Below are 21822 nucleotides of genomic sequence, written 5' to 3'. Positions count from 1 at the left end.
GACTTGAGAGGCATACCCCGAGCTGAGCTGTGACGCGGACGATGCCCTTCTGCTGGAAATAATACTAACTGCTGACTCCAAGGATACACTACGGCAAGAGTGGAGCAGTGGAGAGGGAGCTGAGCCTTCTCAGGCCAGACCGCCAAAAACTTTCCAACAAGGTTAAGGCCACTGATGCGACTGTGGGAGAGCTCCAACTGGCGCAAGGCTCCTTAGAGCAACAAATGACTGATCTAACTGAATGAGTGTGAATCTTGCAGCACAGAGCTGAAGGTGTGGATGGGCGCAATCAGGGCAATGTCAGGACTGTGGGGTTGCCTAAGGGGGCGGGGGACAGTGGCATGGTTACATATTTGGAACACTGGATGAAACCAAAGTGGTGCCTACTTAACTTTGTCCTTTCTGTGCCCTTGAACAGGCATACAGGGTCCCCGCAAAGACTCCTGCCCCAGGAACGGCTGCCACGGTCGGTGGTGGCCAAGTTGCTATATTATAGAGACCACAATACTCTGCTACAGGATGGACCCTTTCGTACTGAGAATGCGACACTGACCAGGTTTCCAGACTTTACTGCAGCTGTGAAGGCTAAAAGACCATCCATTATTGAAGTTAAATGAGGATTGCAAGACGCAGGAGTACAATCCCCTCTCTTATTCCCATCGAAACTGTGGGTAATGCTTGATGGTGGGCCGCATATGTTTCTGACTCCTTCGGACGACTGGGAGTGGTTTGAGGGGTACCAGGCTGAAGGCACTGGCAGAGGGCATAAGGGGTAGTGGAAGACGGGTGCATACCCCAACAATGAGTGCGACAAAGGTGCAAAGATCCCACATGCCTTGAGCACATAAGGAAGCCGACGTGCGCATGCAGATGAGGACAAGGCAGCGGCATTGCTGGCAGCGATTCTGATCAGTGGTGGGGCCCTTTGGACTCAGATGACTGCACCTCTTCTGAAGGACACTTCGAGGGGTCTCCCTCTGATGACACCACCACTAGTAAACAGAGCATTCCCCAAGAGACTCCACAGACAGCATAAGACTTGATTTGATACCAAGGCGTTTCATAGGTCAGATGGCTCTTCAGTGGGGGTGTGCTGTGAACAGTGATGTGCAATGATGTAGCCTTTCTGGTGGGTGTCAGTTAGCAGTATGAGGAGGGTGGGCTATGATGGCTATCCACTGAAACGGAAGAAATGCCCATGGGTCGCAAGTTGGCCTGCCCTGGTGTTCCAGATATGTTGCTGCTTCTCACCTGATGCCTGAAGATGTACTTTTCTGGACTTTGTAGCCGTGAAGTGTGTGTTTCTGGTGACCTGCACACTGCTTCAGTTCCCTTTGTTATAAATTAAGTTACAGGTAGCCAATATGGACAAGCTGAGGCCGGGGTGGGGTGCCTATGTGAGCTGTCTCTGTGATTTGTTCACCCCTATACCTTTATCCACTTACTAGTGGATATCAGTAGTACATTGCACACATACTTGATTAACCTATGTGTTGGTGACTAGCCGTTGCTAGGCTGCTCTGGGGTTGGGGAGTTGGGATGTGCTCGTTTGTTTGCTGGCTTCTAGGACTAGTACATTCTTACACATTGCGTAGGACTGCATATAAAGGAGGGGGCCTGGATGGTACTGCCATGACAAGGGGCAAGTATTATAGCTTTGGCGGCATCCCATGACAGATTTAAACTGATGACATGGAACATCGGGGGCATGGGATCTGCAGCGAAGTGCCACAAGGTTCATATGTTATTAAAACGCAGGACTTTTCACACTACCCTAATACAAGAAATGCACCTTCCCAAAATTGAAGCACATCGAATCTAGCAACACTTGAGGGAGCAGGTTTACGCTACAGAATATTCTCCATTTGTTGTGCTCTACTGTAGGTCAGGTTGGGTGTCGCCTTTGAGGCGCTGCAAGTCAGAACTGACAGGGAAGGAGAGGAGAGGCTAATTCATAAACAGTTAACACTTTATAACCCCAAACCAGGACCAGCTGGCTTACCTCTCCAGCCTGTCCTCGCATTATGCTTACCCACTGATAGGGACATGATCCTTCAGGGAGACACTGCGTGGAAGACACTGATTTGGATAACTCTTCCCCACCTTTGACGAGTGCAACTGCTCACATAATAGCAAAGAGGCTCAGAGAGGATGTATGATTAAACAACGCATGCGGGAACCACGCATGCCTGAACAACGCGGTCCGAACAATGACTGCTTTGTTACCACAAATGCCTTTACCACGAATGCCTTTACAATGATTTTACGTTGTAAAGGCATGCCTAGTAAAAGCATGTGTGGGTTCAGCATGCGTGGTTATAGCATGCCACCCCCCCAACCGCACTAAAAACATATCTACCCGACACATCCACCCGCCGTAAAAACACTACTACCACAACCCTGCTCCCAACCCACCCTAGAAACACAAGTACCCCGGCCCCCCTAAAAACACAACTACCAAGATCCCCCACACCGCCCTAAAAACACAACTACCAAGATCCCCCACACCCGCCCTAAAAATACAACTACCCTGACCCCCCACCAGTCCTAAAAACACAAGTACCCCAACCACCCACCCTAAAACTATAACTACCCTGACCCCCCACCTGCCCTAAAAAGAAAATAACTACCCTGACCCCCCCACCACCACAAAAACATAACTACCACAACACCTCCTAAAAACGTAACAACCCTGACCCCCACCCCTTAAAAAAAATATCTCTACCTCCCCCACCCACCCTTAAAATCTACCCTCCAGACCCACTTACCTGACCACATCCTCTCCCGATGCACTCTCCCTTAACCACACATGTGCGTTGTTCAGCACATGCGTGGTTAAGGCAGAAAAAAAGGTAGTCGTCGTTCCAGTAAGTGTGGTGAAGGCATTGCAGTAAATACGTCTTGTTGCATTTGCCGCGTTGTAATTGATGTTTCCCCTCCAAGAAGGGATGTGGATTTGGGGGTATTGAGGATGTTTTGCAGGTGCTGCACAGCAAAGCAAGGGACTACTCCTTTTACTCCAGCATGTATGCACTGTATTTCAGCTTGGATAAATTCCTTTACTCAGGACGACTGTGTCAATTTGTCAGGCATACTGAGTACCTTGGCCGCACTATCTCTGATCATAGCCCACTGTTATTTCAAATCCAACTGACGAGGAACGTCCTGCAATTCTCATGTGGCGCCTGAGCCCCAGTAGTTTGGAAGACATAACTAGTGAGAGGGACTCCGGAAGACCATATCTGGTTATTTAGAATCTAACTAGGGCATGGCATTGGATTGCCTTACAAAGCGGGAGGCCTTTCTGGTGGTGACGTGGGGATTCTGTTTAGGTGCATCAGTGGAGCTCAGGAGAGATCACAAGTAGGATCTGATAAATATGGACGGGCCATTCGTCGTTTGGACAACCAACTTGGCATTGATCATGTGGAGGGACGTGGTTGGCAGAGGCTAGGGAACTGTAGAGTGTCCTAACAGAAGCTCTGGTGTCAGTTATCGGGAGTATATCGCTGAAGCTCACAAAAGCAAGGCTAGAGTGGGAAAACTACTGGCATGCTTAGTGAGGCCCAACTGTAGAGGGTCCCTGATTACTCATCTACATATGCTAGACTAGCGGGGCTGGTGTATTCCCAAGTGGATATTAACACCTTCTGATATTACTATACCACATTGAACGGGAAGCTACAGGACCCATTCTGAACCCCTTATGAAAGTGTATAAACGCTGCAGAGGGGAAGGAAGGATCCATTATGCTCCAGGAAATTAAATGAGCCATATGAGATAAGGCACAGATGAAGACTCTGGGGCTAGATGGCCTAGAGGTGGAATTTTATTCTGCCTTTGCTGGACTGCTGGCACTGAGACTGGCTGCTGTCTATGCTGCCCCCCAGGAGAAGTGGGAACTCCCGGACACCACCAGGGATGCAGTGGTTATCCCACTTTCCATGACACAAGTACGGGGAGCACCTGCCACAGCAAATAGACCATTGTCAAGAGAGATAAATGCGCTTATTGTATACTAGCCCTACTGCTAGGGTGAGGATGGGTCGCAGATTTTCCAGCTTCCACAAAGTTCATCAGAGTACCAGACAATAATGCCAGTTATCTCGGCTCCTGCTTGCGCTTGCCATTGAATCACTGGCAGAGTTGTGCAGGGAAAAGGGTTGAGGAAAGGGTGTGGTGTTAGATGGGGCTGAACATATTTATCTCTAAATGCCAACAACTTGTTATTGTATGTATCCAATATGGAGATGGTTGTCCCCTTTATGTTGCAGTTGCTATAGGTGTTTGGAATAGTTACGGGGCTGCGGGTAACCTGGCAACATCTTGTGTTCTTCCTCTGAGCCTGGTGTTGGATAGGCAACAATCGTTAGTACCAGGACTCCTATGGGTCAGCTGCACCTTTTGCTATCTGGGGGTTCAAATATACCACAAGTTGGAAGATATGCAAGAGGGTAACCTGGGTACTGTGATGCACTCCTTACATGGGTTTGGGGAATACCAAAGCTTCCCCTTATGCCGAGGATTACTTTCGCCAAGATGATAATTTTACCTCGGCTGCTTTATCACTACATTAATTTTCCAACGTGGATACCGGCTGCATGGTTTAGACAGCTAGACTTGTTTTTTCTGGACATTATATAGGACGGAAGACACCATAGACTGTCTTTAGATGCCCTTTGGAGGCCCTTCCTAGAGAGGGCTTGGGGGTACTGGATTTTAAGGCATATTTTTTAGCAGCCCAAATGCAGTGGATCACCAAGTGGCTGGGTGGAACAAATCTGGCAGAGACCACGGGTTTACTGACGAAAGTCCTGCGGATGGTACCAGGGAGAGGCAGTGATGGCTTGTTGCTCTCCACTGCCCTCAGACGTTGATGCTGGTGTATCCGACGAATGCTGCATTGCCCATTAAATGCCCCAGCCCTACCATTTGTGGGGTTTCCCCAAGGTGAACCCCAACCTTTTTTTCAGCAGCACAGATGGCAGTCTGGAAAGAGGTGTGGCTGATTACAGTTGGTGACTTATGAGGCTTTTAAGCTGATACTCCTAGCAACTCTGACTGAATCCTATGGCTTGCACTTGGCACAGTTCATTCATTATAAGGACACTGTTAGGACCGTCATGGCTCTTTGGGATAAGGGGATGGATGAACCACAGGCACATGCAGTACTTCAAGTGTTGTCGCCAATGGGAGCTTGGAGGAATTTGGTAAGGTGTTTTCATAATGTTCATAATGGAATGGTTAGGAAACCACTGCTTGCCCTAAGAACAAGTGTGAAGGGATATCAGGTAGGGGCATACCCAATCAAGAATGGGCAAGCATGTTGGCATACCCGCAGAAGGTCTCCTGTAACACACGCCTCAAATATATTCAATTCAAGTACCGCTATCCAACATACCTCACACCTAAGAAACTTACTGCCATCTATGTGGGGGTTGGAAGGGGGGGGGGCAGACGTTGCCCTTGATGCGCTCTGAAGGAGGCTGATTTCTATCATATTACCTGGTCCTGATGCCTACACCAAGGAGTTCTGGGCAACAGTGGTGCGGAAACTAGACAGGCCACTACACCGCAGTATGACCTGCAATTTAGAGATGCGCTTGCTGGGGTCCTTCTCAGCACTGAAACCGAAGAAGGTGGAGAGCAGATTCATAGATTTGGTGCTGATACTGGCCAAGAGACAGATTGCAAAGACATGGAAGTCAGTGGTTGGCCCAGTGGTGTCATGGTGGGATTCTGCAGTTAAGGCATGAGCTAGGATGCAAGAACTAGCGCTTTAGAAAGAGGAAGCAAAGGGGTGAGGAGCCTATGTACAAAGACAATCAGTCTTTGGACAGAGTTACTGGATACCTCTGAGAATCCAGATGACTGGGCTAGTTCCTCTCCCAGGATCCGAGGGAGTTGGGTGGGACAGCAGTCTAGTAGAACGTTTGCTACTACTGTAGATGTCCCAGCTACTTGGTCGGTGGTGTGGCGCACTCTTGCGGGACTGCAGAGTACTCTAAAGGTTAGCTGATGCCTAACAATACTACCAAAGGTAGTTCATGCCCAGTACTGCCTTCCTGGTTGTGAGGGGGGAGGTTTTTTCAGCTAGGTCTCTTAGACTTGTGCATGTCAGACAGGTTACATGATAGTTTACCTTAACCACACTGTGTGAATTGTTTGGTTATGGTTTTATACTTTCTGGTTTTTGTGTATATCGACAGAAATGCATATTGGACACAAGTAGTTTGCCTCAGCACAGGACGTGGGGGACCTGTATCTCTATAATGTAACATGTATTAAATGAAGAATGTTAAAGCTAGAGAGGTTTTTTTTTTCTTTTTACTTTTATTGTGTGTTTAACAATTACATACTGCCGTGGTAATCAAGACAGTAACATGCAGGCAAGTTAATATCATCAATGACAGTTAAGGCATATGGAGATACTGGGCTATGAGGTACTGTAACAAGTGCTTGCGGGAGGGAGAAAAAGGACCTTGGACTAGTCACTTAACCTCCGTGAGAGACTAAGCTGGACAGCAATACCAAACACTTTGCATGCCACTGACAAAGCAGATCATTTAGCATCTTTTACATCTCGGCATTATTATGTTGAGGGCCATCTGAAGGTGCAGTAAAAAAAAAAAAAAACCACACAGTTCGATGTAGCTGCTATAACCCAATGCACATCCCTATCTGACTGCCACACTCAGCATTTGCTCATATTCCCTATCCACCTCCACTCCTAAGCCTATGAGCCAGTATCATTGGTGCTATAAAGATAGGCCTGATATCGCCCCCATATATCTCATGGGCGACTACCGGCTGGGAGCAGCTCACTATAAACATCTGATTGTGTACTATAATACATCATGTTATTATGCCATTCCTTTAATGTTGGCGAGAGGCCGTGCGCCCACCACATGGCCACGCTGCACCTCGCCAACAAAAGTCAATTGCCACCAATTTTCCATCTGCGCAGAGAACATCCCTGTCATATCCCAACAGTGCCAATAATGGGTCCCTGGTTAATGTGTAATCCTTAATGGCCTCCAGGTTTTGGAGCACTGCCTCCCAGAAGCCCTGAATCTTCGGGCAATACCTGGCCAGATGTGCAAACCCGGCATCATCCATCCCACAGCACGTACAGTGTGCAGTTTCGCGCACTCCATATCTGGCAAATCTCTCTGGGGTATAGTATACCCTATTAATATATTTAAAGTGCATTAACCTGTGCCTGCTGTTGTGGGAGATAGTCTGCATGACTGACCAGTAATATAGCCATTGCATTTCTGTGATGTTGATTCCTAGATCTCTTTGCCAGTCCTGACTGGCCTGAGTTATGCCTGGACTAGGAGCCTTCTGCATATGTGCATACATTCTGGCTGCAATTCGAGTAAGAATAGGTGAATGCGACAAGGAAGTTAAAGCTAGCATTGCCGGAGGCCCTTGTAGATCCTCGACCAGAAATTTAGGCATTACCTGTTGGCCCTATGGCAATGGAAACATAATAGTATATTGGGTAAAACGACCTGTGTAGAGACCTCAGGCCAGCTGTGCATCTCACCCCCTTGAAGAAGTCACCCATGGTGTGTATATTAAGAGGGCTTAAAGCTTGCAGCACTCTCTTTTCCTGCCCCAGTGGAAACCAAAGGCACCAGTCTATGCAGGCACATGGGGAGTACAAGAACGAACCATGCTGTCACTCCAATAGCTTCCTCCATGAGCAGATCATAACATTCAAAGACTCTTGCACGGTTTGCGGAAGAGCTCCTGCAGCAGTGTGAGAGGACCAGCCCGCTCCAACCATGGGTGTGGGAGATTCCCTGCTCCATGCACCCAGTAATGCGCAAAGCTTCCTGGTGCAACCAGAAAGTAGGCCTCTAAAATCAAGTGCGTTCAATCCACCCACATTATTTGGCAGCATAAGGATTTCCCATTGCACCCGCAGCTGCTTCTCCACCCTGGCAAGGCAAATAATTAAAGCGCGCAACTTGTTCAAGTCCGACGTAATAGCAGTAGCGGTACATGTTCATGAAGAGGGGGAGAGCAACCCTTTTCATTATTGCAACTCGACCAGCCAGCACCAACGCTCTACAGCATCAGATAGTTTCTGCACTGCCTTCCCATAGTTGTCAGTATGACAGTCTTGGGTTCGTATGTTCCTGTATACCAAAGTATTGGACCGCTTCTGGCGTCCATAGTAACGGGTATTCGGTTAGGGAAAATAGCAGGGATTTATCACAATTGGTACGGAGCTATAAGTGGCTTCCGAACAACGTCACTTCACGCACCACAGCAACAAGTTGAGTTCCGGCTGGCGTACATACAGCAACATGTCATCTGCATAGGCTGACACAATTAACTTGTAATGGGGAAATGGAATCCAGCGATGTGCATGGTATTCACGCAATGCACAAAGCAATGGTTCTGCCACCAGTGCATAAGGCAGTGGGGAGAGGGGGCATCTTTGCTGTGTGCCTCTCTCTATGACAATGGGATCCGAGATCACACCATTAATGTAAATCAGAACAGTCGGTTATGTATACAGCACACTAACTAGTTTTTAGAACACATCCTCTACCCGGATCCTCCTCATGACTGCCCTCAAAGTTTTAAGCTGAATCGAATGACTTTTCAGCATCCATAAATACCGCCTCTGCCTGCGTATCGAGGTCAAGGCATTGTAATGATCCAAAAAAAGTACTGAGGTTATGCACCTGAGTGAATCCCAGGACAAAGACAGACTGTTCGGCCCCATCACAGTTAGCTGTATTGGTGCAAAGAGACTGGCCAGGATTTTTGCATGGATTTTCATATTCAAATTTAGTAATGACAGTGGATGGATAGGAGGAGCAGGCAGGCGTTCGCTGGCTTCCCAGTTTCAGAAGTGTGCCTCTCTCATAGTAGAGAGCAATTTCACATCAGCAGCGATTTGCTCAAATAGTGTGACCAGATGAGGTATCAATATATCTTGATATGCCTCATAGAAAGCTACTGTAAAGCCCATCCGTGCCCGGGGCCTTCCTTACCGGCATATCCTTTAGTGCCACCCCTTAGTCTCCCACAGCTCTAGCAGAGCCATCAATCTCTCTTTGTTCATTAGTGAGCCATTTCATTGCTAGGTGTGCTAGACAGTCCACTTTTGTATCATCATTCGGGGTTGGTTGTGCGCTGTAAAGAATGGTGTAGTATCTGTAAATGTGATCTACTATAGCCTCAGTGGTGTGCACCAATTGTCTTTGTTCATCAAGTAGTTCTTTTACAACAATTCTCTCCCAACTGGGTTGCCACAAGGCAGCCAGGGTATAACATAGGCAGTCCTCCTAACCATACACTCTGGCCACTGCATATTTCCCAAGATGATTCACTTCGCTCTGCGCCACCTAGTGGTAGTCATCTATTATGATTTTAATGTAAGCTACCAAATGTGTATCCTCCTGTCTCCCTGTGTTGCTGTTCTGGTTCTGCGAGGTCTTGCTCTAATTGTGTTAGTTTATTTTGGATAGCCCGTAGACCCCCAGCATCTTTCGACAGAGTAATAACTCTTATGTGAACTTTAACGGCTTCCCACATTATGGAAAACATGTCCACTGATCCGATGTTGGTGCAAAAGTACTATTCTACGGCTTGCCGCAGTTTGGCCTCAAAGATGAAGAGTTATGCTTCATTTTGTTAATATCCTGGGTTCCCCTTAGGCATGATGGAACAATTTAACTGATGTGTCAGAACATTGTATGTACACCTGCATATGAGGAAAACCTAATAAACTTTTTTTTTTTTTTTTTTTTTAAAGTAGGTGTATACAGACATTTTTTGACCCACACATTTGCATTTGAAGGGCACTCTTAGAAACCATTCTGGGTTCCACACAAGCCAACTCACTTGGATTCTCCTGGGTTACTAGTTTTGACAATTGGGTGGAGGTGGTAGGGCTCCAACAGTGACATCCATATTGTAACGCAAATACAGCAGCCACTGCCGGTAGAAAAGGAGAAAATGCTGATTTTTTTGTCTATCATTTGGATATTTCCTGGCCACTCTGGACAGGAAATATTTAGAGTGATCGATTCAAGGCACACCCTATATTTCCCTGGTACTCCAGTTTTCAGAACTACCCCAGGTTGGTAGAGTGCCTTCGGTGCCAGTTGATCCAGAAGCCAAAAAAGAAACGGAGTAAATTTGATATTTTGGCACTGTATTCAGATTTGTAGAGTGTTAGACCTGACAGCCTTAGGGTGGTCTCCCCAAAACTTTTTGCCTGCCTCCCTCCATTTTTCCGATTTCGTTTTTGCTGGTTTTAGGATTCTGCACACGTTACCACTGCTAACCAGTGCTAAATTGCTTGTACTCTCTCCCCTAAACAAGGTAACATTGGCTCCTACCCAATTGGCATATTTAATTTACCTCTGAGTCCCTAGTAAATGCACTAGATGTGCCCAGGACCTGTAATCAAATCTCACTAGTGGGCCTGCAGCACTGCTTGTGCCACCCACATAAGTAGCCCCTCAACCATGTCCCAGGCCTGCCATTGCAAGGGCTGTGTGTGCAGTTTCAATGCCACTTCGACGTGGCATTTAAAACTACTTGCAAAGTCTTAAACTCCCCTTTTGTTACATATAAGTCACCCGTAAGGTAGGCCCTTGGTAGCCCATAGGGAAGGCTCCTATGTAAGTAAATGGCAGGACATGTACTTGTAAGCTTTACATTTACTGGTAGTTAAAAAAAAAAAAAAAAATTCACTAATGTGAAGCCTGCTCCTCTCATAAGCCAGAATTAGAGATTCCCTTAGATGTTTTTACGTGGTAAATTCTGATCTGAAAGGAGTGGCACTGCCATCTTTGGTATGGTTGGAATGGAAGTGAAAAATCCTGTTTACTGGTGAAGCTGGATTAACCATTACTATTTTACAAATGCCACTTTTAGAATGTAGCAAAAAGAGCAGATGATGGACGGAATGCTGAACAATCATAACATTCACCCCCAGTCACAGAGGTCTGGGTTTAATCCATCTTCTTTTGCCCACCACGCCACCCCAATGTGGACCCAGCCACATGCAAATCTGCTGTGACCCTGCTCCCCATGGGAACAGTCCAGTTCCTGCTCTCAGTGCCTTACAGCTTGTCTCCAATCTACATCTGGTATGTGCTGATTTACAGCTTCCCTTGTGCATTACACCCAGACAGCCATAAACACAGGACACTCAGCTGCATCTGCATTTATCTATATACCAATAGGTCTTCCTCGGCAGGAAGGGTGGAGGGGCTCTTACACTTCAAAGGCTAGTGGCCTGACCTCACACAAAGGATAGATAACGCCTTGCTGATCTCCTGACAGACAAGACTAGGTTGAAAGTGGAACCAGTGCACTTCAAATTCACTCCTCGAAGTTCCCCCACTTCAAAGGCACAGTTGGGTGTATATATGGTATATATACTGGGTCTGAGACCCCCTCAAATCAGACACTTCTGGGTCTACAACTGGACTTTGTCAGAGGTACTGCTGTGCCGCACAAAGGACTCATCTGGACTGCTTTTCTGGAAGGACGGCTCTCCTGCTTGTTGCCCAGCTGCCTACTGGCCCCTGACTCTGCTGGAAGTACTCTTGCCTTCCACCACAAGTGCTCTTTAAGGGCTTGGACAGAGCTTGCCTCCAGTTCTGAAATCTCAGGACCATGAAAGACTTCATCTGAAAGAGAAGATCCACAGCGCCGGACAAACCAACGCAATGCCTGCAAAATTCAATGCAATGCCTGCAGAATCGATGCACCGCATGTCTTGCGGCTGAAAAATCGCTACAACTATGCTCAATCGACGCATCGCCTGCTGCCTCTTCACAATGCCTTTTGGATTTTCCCCCCATCGTTCTTGAGTGCAAAATATCCACGTATCGCAGTGAGAAACCAAGGCTGCACGCCCAAAAATCAACATATCAACCTTGCCATGTGGAAATAAACAACACTTCACCTTCACTGCATTGGAAAAATAGATGCACTGCTTTATTTTCCCATGCACCTTCTTCTCTGTGGCCCTCTGCGTTGTTACTTTTGACACATCCCAGGCAATGTGACTTAGAAGGATACAACCACTGATTCTTAAGTATTGAGACTCATCTAAACCTTTAAGAAAAGTCTTGACTTGTGCCAATTGGATTTTTGTCATTTTGGTCTTATTTTATTCAGATAAATAAATATAATCAAGTTTTTGAAAAAGAGGTTCAGAGTGCTTTTTGTGGTGTTTTCACTGTGTTACTGCATGAGTTATTGCATAAATACTTTAAACATTTCCTTTTAAGTTAAGCCTGCTTGCTTTGTGCCAAGCTACAGGAGGGTTAGCACAGGATAATTTAGGTTGTGTTGTTACTTACCCTGGCTAGGGTGCATATCTCTGCCATCTTGAGACCCAATTTCTAACACTGAGCATTTTGGATACTACAACAGTGGCCATCACCTGGGCCTCCTCACATTATCTTGGTTTCAGAAATGTCTACGATTGGTCATTTGCCTGGGTGTACCAGCTTAGGCCAAAATAAACCAGCAACCTACATCTCCAGCATAACAGTCACTAAAAGAAAACTCTTGCTGTTCTCATAGTGCATTTTAGGGTCTTTCCTCTCCACAGAAGTGAAGTATCATTTTTATCAGAAGTGTGGGACTGCTGAGTGTTAGGGCTTTTGTTGAATCCTGCAGATTTCAGACCTTCCTTTTAAAGAAATGTGAGGAAATTCTGTTTTTTGATCGAAGTTAGACTTTTGCACAGCATTCCTTGCATGAGACAGTAACAGGATAAAAGCAAGTCACACCACCACGGACTCTCATGGGTGTCTGGTTTTCAGAAATAATTGGTATTAGTAGTTTCCCTGGGTGCTGGCAAATCCCAAGCCCACATACCTCTGATACCTACGTCCCCGGAATGACTATTATTCAAAGAAAAAAAAACAATGTGTCAATCGTGCATTTTGGGGTCACTGCTGTTGTGCGTGATGGACCTAGCCACACTAGTGTGGTATTTTTATTAAAAAGGAAAAAAAACAGAAAAAGTATTTTGTGAACGAGAGTGGTATGACTTTTGTCGATTCCTGAACATATCAGCACTTTCACTCACAGAAATGAGAGGAAAGTCTGAGACTTTAGCTAAATTTGAGTAATGAGGAGCATAACGGGTTAAAAAAAATCCATGCAAGCTACACTACCGTGCACTCTCTGGGAGTGTTTCGTTTTCTAAGATGTCTGTGACAGGTAGCGTACTATGGATGTCTTCCACTTCCAGACCCAAATATTACAGCTATCCACATTCTAAGAATCCATGCAATGCAAATAAAAAAATCTTAATGTTTCCATGGTGTGTTTTTCATGTGCCTTGCAAAAGGAAAACTATCAGGAGCCCTGCTTAGATGAGGTCTAGACCAACTAACATGGAACGAAAGGACAGGACAGAATCTGAAGGCTAGAGCAGCTTCTAAAAGGACAGGGATAGAGACACAGTATACATGACCTTGTAATGCCTGCAGAAAACAAAACTAAAAAAGAAGACAAACACTATACAATAAACAATTGAAAGGTAATGTGGAAGTACAAAGAAGAAAAACATGAACCCAAAGTATCATAAATGACAGCTTGTATGCCTCATGGAAAATTATAACCTGTATTGGGACAGGCGTAATAGTAAAGAAAGGAGCAGTTAATCTCACAGTTGTGGAAGACACAAGTGCTGAGTGAGACACTTTGAAAAAGGCACCAAGCCTTGAACCTCACTGGCACCCTTAGCTAATAACAATTAACATTTCACATAAACACAGGTAAGACAACAAAGGATACAAAGCAAGTGGCCCTGAAAAAAAAAACGGTTCAGGAAAAAGCAGTACCACATTCAATGAAACAGAAACAGGCCTGAATAGGTAGTATCAGACACTTTAAAAAAAAAAAAAAAGAAACATTTTATTGATTTTATATCACATAAATCAGTCACCAGTAGGGGAACAATTATGTAATCATGTAATGGGACACAAAATGAAACACCATACCCTGCACAGAAAAGAGCAGCTGTGTGATCAGATAAGTGCATCCGAAGCCACCACTCCTAGTACTCAGGCCACACCATCTGTCTCTCACGCTGATACAGAGCCTCTGTGGGGCCTAATGTCATTGTCCAAAGTTCAGGTTAGATGTCCACATGAATCAAAAACAATTCCCCTTAACTGACACCACTCTGCCCATATTTTATGATGTCTTAATAGGCAGCCTCTGGCTGCATCAACGGGTATCTCCAGATGTATACAGTGGTCCTAACCATTCTTTCACCCCTCCAAAGATGGGTCTTCCACACTCTTCCACCCTTAGCGATGTCTCTCTTAGCCACTACTAAACCAACATCAAGGCTGCTTGATATCTTTTGTTATTAATGTGACTTCTAATGTGGAGAAGTGAAAATTTTGTATTCTTTGGGAGTCCCCATCCCAGACCCCGTCCAAAGCACCCCCTACCAAAAGGGGAAGAGTTTTTCACAGATCAAGACAATGTACAACAATCACCCTCGGAGCACCAGATCTCAGACAACTTGGGGAGGCTACCACCCAATCTTCCATAGCTGCTCCAGTGTGTAATATACTCTATGCAGGTACTTCAGTTGGATGATTCTAAACTGCAAGGCGATCGCAGTTGTTTGGGGGGGGAGGCTCAAGCCTTCTCCAATCATTGTCTGTCTGGGGTCCTGGGGCTCTGGCCCATGCTTCTTGTAAATGATCAAACGTATCCCTTGAGTTGACTACTAAAGACCGATAAACCTGTGATATCTGGTGGCAGTTAACTCATCTATGAGGACTTTGGCCTTTTTGGATTGCAGTCCGGTAGCTCTTCTTAGTCTGATATATAAGGTATAAGAACATGTTGGAGTTGTAAACAATTGAAAAATGGACTGCAATGCAAATCATACTCCACTTGTAAACAAAGAAAGCACCAGACATGACATTTTCCAATCTGGAGACATCAATGGTATCCTATGACCGGAACCTCTGTAGACCAGACTACAGATGCAGCCTGCACCCAAACCACGGGGAGTCTCTTTAGTCAGGCTCCCGACCACTCCAGAGCAAAACACAAGTGTAGGAGTTGCGTATCTTTCGTTGCTCACCTTTGCCCCTGTTTCTGGGCATTTTACAGTGTTTGAAGTCTGGCTCGCTGTTAGATTCTTTTTATTACCTGGTAAGCTAGGTTTGGTGAACTTCGAACTACTTCAGGTAGTGGTGAACCTCCTTATCCTCCTCTCTGTATGAGGGCCTTTTTCCAGCAAGCTGGAAACACGCTATGGTTCTCCCACTTCTAAACAAACCAAACCTAGACCCTAACACCTGGTCAAAGTTTCGTCCCATTTTCTTGTTCCCCTACCTCTCCAAGGATTTGGAGAAACATGGAAATGCCTTGCTAACATCGCATGAGGAGAATCAATTTTTTTATCATCCTTCGCAATCTGGTTTTAGGACCAGACACAGGGCCTCATTACGACCCTGGCTGTCATGGGTAAGCTGGCGGTAACACCGCCAACAGGCTAGCGGTGTTCTGCCAGCTATATGACTGTGCCACAATAGCCACAGCAATACCGCTGGCCCCTCCACTATACTGCCAGGCTTCTGCCTGGCGGTTATAATCCTCAGGGCAGCGGTGCCTGGGGATTATGAATCCCCGTCCGCCAGCCTGGCTACGGTGAAGGCTGGCGGTAAGGGGGACCTGGGGTGCCTGGCATGGGCAGTGAAGGGGCCCCCATGCACAGCCCCATTGCGCATTTCACTGCCCGAATTTCGGGCAGTGAAATACGCAACATGTGCTACTGCACCCATTGCACATCAGCATTGCCGCCGGCTCTATTATGAGCCAGCAGCAATGTTGATGTGATTTTTCTGCTGGGCCAGCGGACGGAAACACTGTTACGTCCGCTGGCCCCGCAAAAAAGTCCAAATAGGGAGCTAGAAATACCGCCAGCATTGGCGGCATACTAGCGTCCGCAGCTTCGGCGGTGAGGGCCATAGTATGGAATCTGCCATCCTGGGAGTTACGGACCATCTCAGAAAGCTCCTGGATGAAGGAGGAACTGTGGCTCTCATTCTGCTTGATCAAGCGCGGTGTTTGATACCGTATCCCATTCCATCCTGACTGAGCACTTACAGCGTTGGGATTTGAAGGAACTGCATTGGCTTAACTAACCTCATTCCTCCACAACTGGACTTTTCAGAATTCTCGGCTAGTACAGTGTCTGGAATGCAGCACTTAACATCTGGTGTCCCGCAGGGCTCAGTGTTCAGTCCACTAATGTTTAACTAACAAGTTACTTACCTTCGGTAATGCCTCATCTGGTAGACATATATTCTAGTTGCAGATTCCTTACCTTAGAATTTTGAATTTTCCCAGGTGCCCATCTGGATCCGGAGATTTTTCCTCAAGCAGTACACCACTGCATGCCATCAAGTGGCACTGGTCGGCACCACATGCGCCATAGGCACTTTGCCCACTGGATATGATGCTGTGGGACCCTAATATTCGCCATACTAGCGTGCTGACATCAGTTTCTTTTCACAACTTTCCACGCCAGAAGCGAAGGGTCATGAATAACACTGACCACTTGTGCGTCAGAACTAGGGCTCTGAAAGGGAGGTCCCTGTCCCTAGATATCAGTACGCAGAGCAGGGAGGATGGGTGTGTCAGTAAGGAACCTGCAACTAGATTATGGCCCTCATTACAACATTGGCAGTAAGAGGCGCTTACCGCCGTGCAGAAGACCGCCAATATACCGCTGCGGAATTCCGCCACAGCTACTATGACCCACATCTCGGAATCCGCCAAAATTCAGACACCCACACAAGACCGCCCCACCAAAGGTCAGTGATAAACTGGCGAAAACAAAACCTCCACAGTCACGCCAACAGAAACACGCCCATGCTATCACGACACACGAATCCACGCGGCGGTCTTTCAACCACGGTATTCCATTGGCGGTACACAGCGCCGCGCTCAAAATACACACACATCTCCAAAACACCGCCACATTGGACAATTACAAATACACACACCTGATACACATACAAACACCACTCCCATACACCAAACACAATATAAAACACACACCCACATCACCCACAAACCCCTACGACAAAAAATTAGAGACGAAGGCCAGATAGACAGAGAGCACAGCAACTGAGAACCCCACCACACAGAGGCACACAACACCATCATTCATACAACCTTACACACACAATATACCACACATCACTACACATCAACACTTACACCACCCCACACATCACCCACACCACCTCATGTCACGCCAAAGACACCCCAGGTTTTCCGAGGAGGAGCTCAGGGTCATGGTGGAGGAAATCCTACGGGTAGAGCCTCAGCTATTTGGCTCACAGGTGCAGCACACATCCATAGCCAGGAAGATGGAGCTATGGCAAAGAATCGTGGACAGGGTCAACGCTGTGGGACAGCATCCAAGAAATCGGGAGGACATCAGGAAGAGGTGGAACGACCTACGGGGGAAGGTGCGTTCAGTGGTATCCAGGCACAACATCGCGGTACAGCGGACTGGCGGCAGATCCCCACCTCCTCCCCCACAACTAACAACATGGGAGGAGCAAGTCTTGACCATCATGCGTCCAGAGGGCCTCAGAGGAGTCGGTGGAGGAATGGACACTGGTAAGTTAAATCTCAACTATTATATCCCCCACCCTACCTGCATGCTATCACACAGCCCCACCCTCACCCCCTCCCCATTACTCCAACTCCTCACTAATGTACCCATAACACAAACCACCCATCCCAACACCAAGCCCCGCATGCAAAAACAAAGCATGGTCAGCCCTCACCAACGCATGCTCACTGCACATACCCATAACAACCCCCTAACCATCATCATACAAACCCACACACAGGAATGCTTGCACTGGGGTGCACAAACACCCACCCATTGCACACCATTACTCACACACATGCACTAATCATGCTCCTATATCCCTGCAGGACCACTACGGAACGTCACCACACTGGAGGGTCCAGACATCTCCACTCCACCCACAGAAGAGGCCCACAGTGACGACAGCAGCTCTTCCCTACTGGACCCTGATGACCAGCCCGGACCATCGTGGGCCTCGGGACAGTCTGTTCCCCTTGCACAGGCACAGCCCAACACTGACCTTCCACCCTCTGGTAACACCAGCACAGCACCCACCCAGCGGGCCCATACTTCCGTACCCAGGACACGTCAATCAGCTGTGTGTCCACCACTACAGGGAACCCAGGATAACCCACCACCCCAACAACAACAGGGACCTGGGGGGCAGTGGTAGTGGGCACACGGTCCTGGGGACGGAGGCCCAGGAACACAGGGGAACTGGGAGGGCTGCTGTGCGACAGGGGGCGGACAGGCCAAGGGAACGCACTCTCCACGAGGCCCTCTCCTCCATCATGGGAGCATACCACCACTCCCAGGAGACAATGGCCACAGTACTGGCAAAGTTTCAGGAGACCCAGCGCCTGCAGGATGAACTGTATTTGGTGTTCAGGGAGGAGCTCAGAACCATCAGCTCCGCCCTGGGCACCATCGTAGGGGTGCTGAAGGACATACAAAAGACCATGAGGGACACCGTGGCACTCCAAGGGGCCACTGACACTAGCATGGATGACGAACTGCCCACCACCTCCGCCGGCGCTAGTGGACAGGACGCCTCGCCACAGGACCACCACACCAGCACCCCACCCCCTGCAGACGGACAACCACCCCGCAAGCGGTCCCTGAGATCCAGGAACAGGACAGAGCAAGATGGCGAGACCCCCGCCAGGAAATGAGACCACCCTGATTGTCCTCCCACTGTCTCACTTTGTTACCCTGTCCCGATTGGAACTGCCCCATCTCCACTTCCTATGCCCATATGGGCAGTGCACCTGTGTGACTAATGGACTGGACTCTGCCATGGACATTCCTCCACCATCCCCCATCACCATATCACTACCCCCCTCCATTTTCGAGCACTGAAATAAACACCCTTGAACCACAAAACAATCTGGAGTCAGTCTGTGATTTGGTAAATATGTATAATCAATGACAGTGTCAACATGCTTTCCAATTTTGTAGCCAACATACCTATGTCACACATCACAAGTCCTTGAAGGATGCAAGCAGATGACACACGTTGCTAACCACACCTGTGAAACCGTAATGGAAAGGTACAACTCAGTGACCAAATACTGCTATGAACTGACAGACAGGATAGAGGTAGAAGTGTGAAAGTGAATGTAATGGTAAAAAGAAAACTCTTCTCACCTGTGTGTCACTGGAAATATTGCCGTATGACTGACTCCCTGTTGTCTATGTCTTCTTCCTCAGCGTCCTCCTCATCACTTTCCACAGGCTCCACAGCTGCCACAACACCGCCATCTGGACCATCCTCCTGCAGAAAAGGCACCTGGCGTTGCAAAGCAAGATTGTGAAGCATCGAGCAGGCGATGATGATCTGGCACACCTTCCTTGGTGAGTAGAATAGGGAACCACCTGTCATATGCAGGCACCTGAACCTGGCCTGGTGCGTTCGATCACCCCCCTAGTCCGTCCATGGGCCTCATTGTAGCGTTCCTCTGCCCTGGTCCTGGGATTCCTCACTGGGGTCAATAGCCAGGACAGGTTGGGGTAACCAGAGTCCCCCAATAGCCACACCCGGTGCCTCTGGAGTTGACCCATCATATAAGGGATGCTGCTATTGCGCAGGATGTAGGCGTCATGCACTGAGCCAGGGAACATAGCATTTACCTGGGAGATGTACTGGTCTGCCAAACATACCATCTGTACATTCATGGAATGATAACTCTTCCTTTTCCTGTACACCTGTTCACTCCAGTGTGGGGGGACCAGAGCTACATGGGTGCCATCAATAGCACCTATGATGTTGGGGATATGTACAAGGGCATAGAAGTCACCTTTCACTGTTGGCAAATCCTCCACCTGGGGGAAAACGATGTAGCTCCTTACGTGTTTCAGCAGGGCAGACAACACTCTGGACAACACGTTGGAAAACATAGGCTGGGACATCCCTGATGCCATGGCCACTGTTGTCTGAAACGATCCACTTGCAAGGAAATGGAGCACTGACAGCACCTGTACTTGAGGGGGGATTCCTGTGGGATGGCGGATTGGTGACATCAGGTCTGGCTCCAACTGGGTACATAGTTCCTGGATAGTTGCAGGTCAAACCTGTAGGTGATGAGTAAATGTCGCTCCTCCATTGTCAACAGGTCCACCAGTGGTTGGTACACCGGAGGATTCCGCCATCTTCTCAAATGTCCAAGCTGACAGTGCCTAGGAAGGACAACAGCAACCACAGAGTCAACAAAATCCCAGGTATGTATCCACAGATACACAGAACACGACACCAAAGACAAAAATTATTCCTGTATGTGTGTCGAGTGTAGGCCCAGGTATGTGTGACGCAGTTGCAAATTAAGCCATGTGGACCCCTGAAATGGCGGCTGCCTGACCTCTAAACTGAGACAGTGGGATGTGAGGTAACTGCGCTGGCGCTGTACACCGTCGCGGTAGGCGGTCGTAGACCGCGGCGCAATGCTGCATTGGTTAACATTGGACCCTATGGGTCCCAGAAGCCAATGATGAACTGCGCCGGCGGTGATGATATGCACCGCCGCAGACGTGACCGCCATTTTATATCTGTTCAATCACTTGATAACTGATCTTCGACAGGAGAGGACCTACACTGCAAGTCCTGCTGTGACCTCGGTCTGAAAGAGACAATGGCTGCTGCGTATGGGGAAAGGGCCCCTGCCTTCACTGCTCAGGAGTTGGAGAAGCTCGTGGATGGGGTCCTCCCCCAGTACACACTACTCTACGGTCCTCCAGACCAACAGGGAAGTACACAGGGAGCACGTTGTATGGGCTATGCCTGGGTGGAAAGGGCTGGTTGTAAGAGGGAAGGGGGCAGAGTGCAGTGATGGGGGTCACTCACTTCGACGGTGCTCTTGCTAATGACTTCTCTTCTTCCCCTGTGCATGTCATGTAGGTCAGCGCCCACCAGAAGGAGGACATTTGGCGTGCCATCGCCAAGGACGTCCGGACCCTGGGGGTCCACCAGAGACGGGGCACCCACTGCCGTAAAAGATGGGAGGACATTCGCCGCTGGAGCAAGAAGACGGCGGAGGCTCAGCTGGGGATGGCCTCCCAACGTGGGAGGGGTGCCCGTCGCCCCATGACCCCCCTGATGTTCCGGATCCTGGCGGTGGCCTACCCTGAGTTGGATGGGCGTTTGAGGGCATCACAGCAGACACAAGGGGGTGAGTACACAATCATTCTGGGGACTTTGCGCGCAGTTGAGGGGTCTAGGTGTGGGAGGAGGGCTGTGGGTTTCCCTAGGCCAGGGCGACTTCCATAGGCTAGGCCCCTCCGTAATGCAGGCCATGTGGCATTCCACCCCACCGCAGTAGAGTGCCAAGTACAGGTATACATGCCCCTGTGGCTTCCATGTGTGTAGATGTCCACCATAGCGATGTAGGCCATTTCCCAGGAATTGCATCTGTAGAGGCCAGGAGCACGGCGTAGTGCAGGGGGCTGCTGTGTCTGTATTGTCCGCCAACGGTAGCGGTATGCCATGCACTCAACCTGTCTTTCTTCTGTCACCCCCCCCCACCCCCCCCCACCCCCCCCTTCTCTGCTCTCCCTGTTCTTTTGTGCATCAGCATCATCAGGCGGAGGTACAGTGGCACCGGAGCACGAGGGAGCTGCATCCCTCATGGCCATGGAGGGCCACACCACGGACTCCGAATGCCCAAGTGGGACGGAGGGCGAGGGGA

Source organism: Pleurodeles waltl, chromosome 6 (assembly GCF_031143425.1).
Source record: "Pleurodeles waltl isolate 20211129_DDA chromosome 6, aPleWal1.hap1.20221129, whole genome shotgun sequence".
NCBI classification, from domain to species: domain Eukaryota; kingdom Metazoa; phylum Chordata; class Amphibia; order Caudata; family Salamandridae; genus Pleurodeles; species Pleurodeles waltl.
This window is presented reverse-complemented; position numbering follows the sequence as displayed.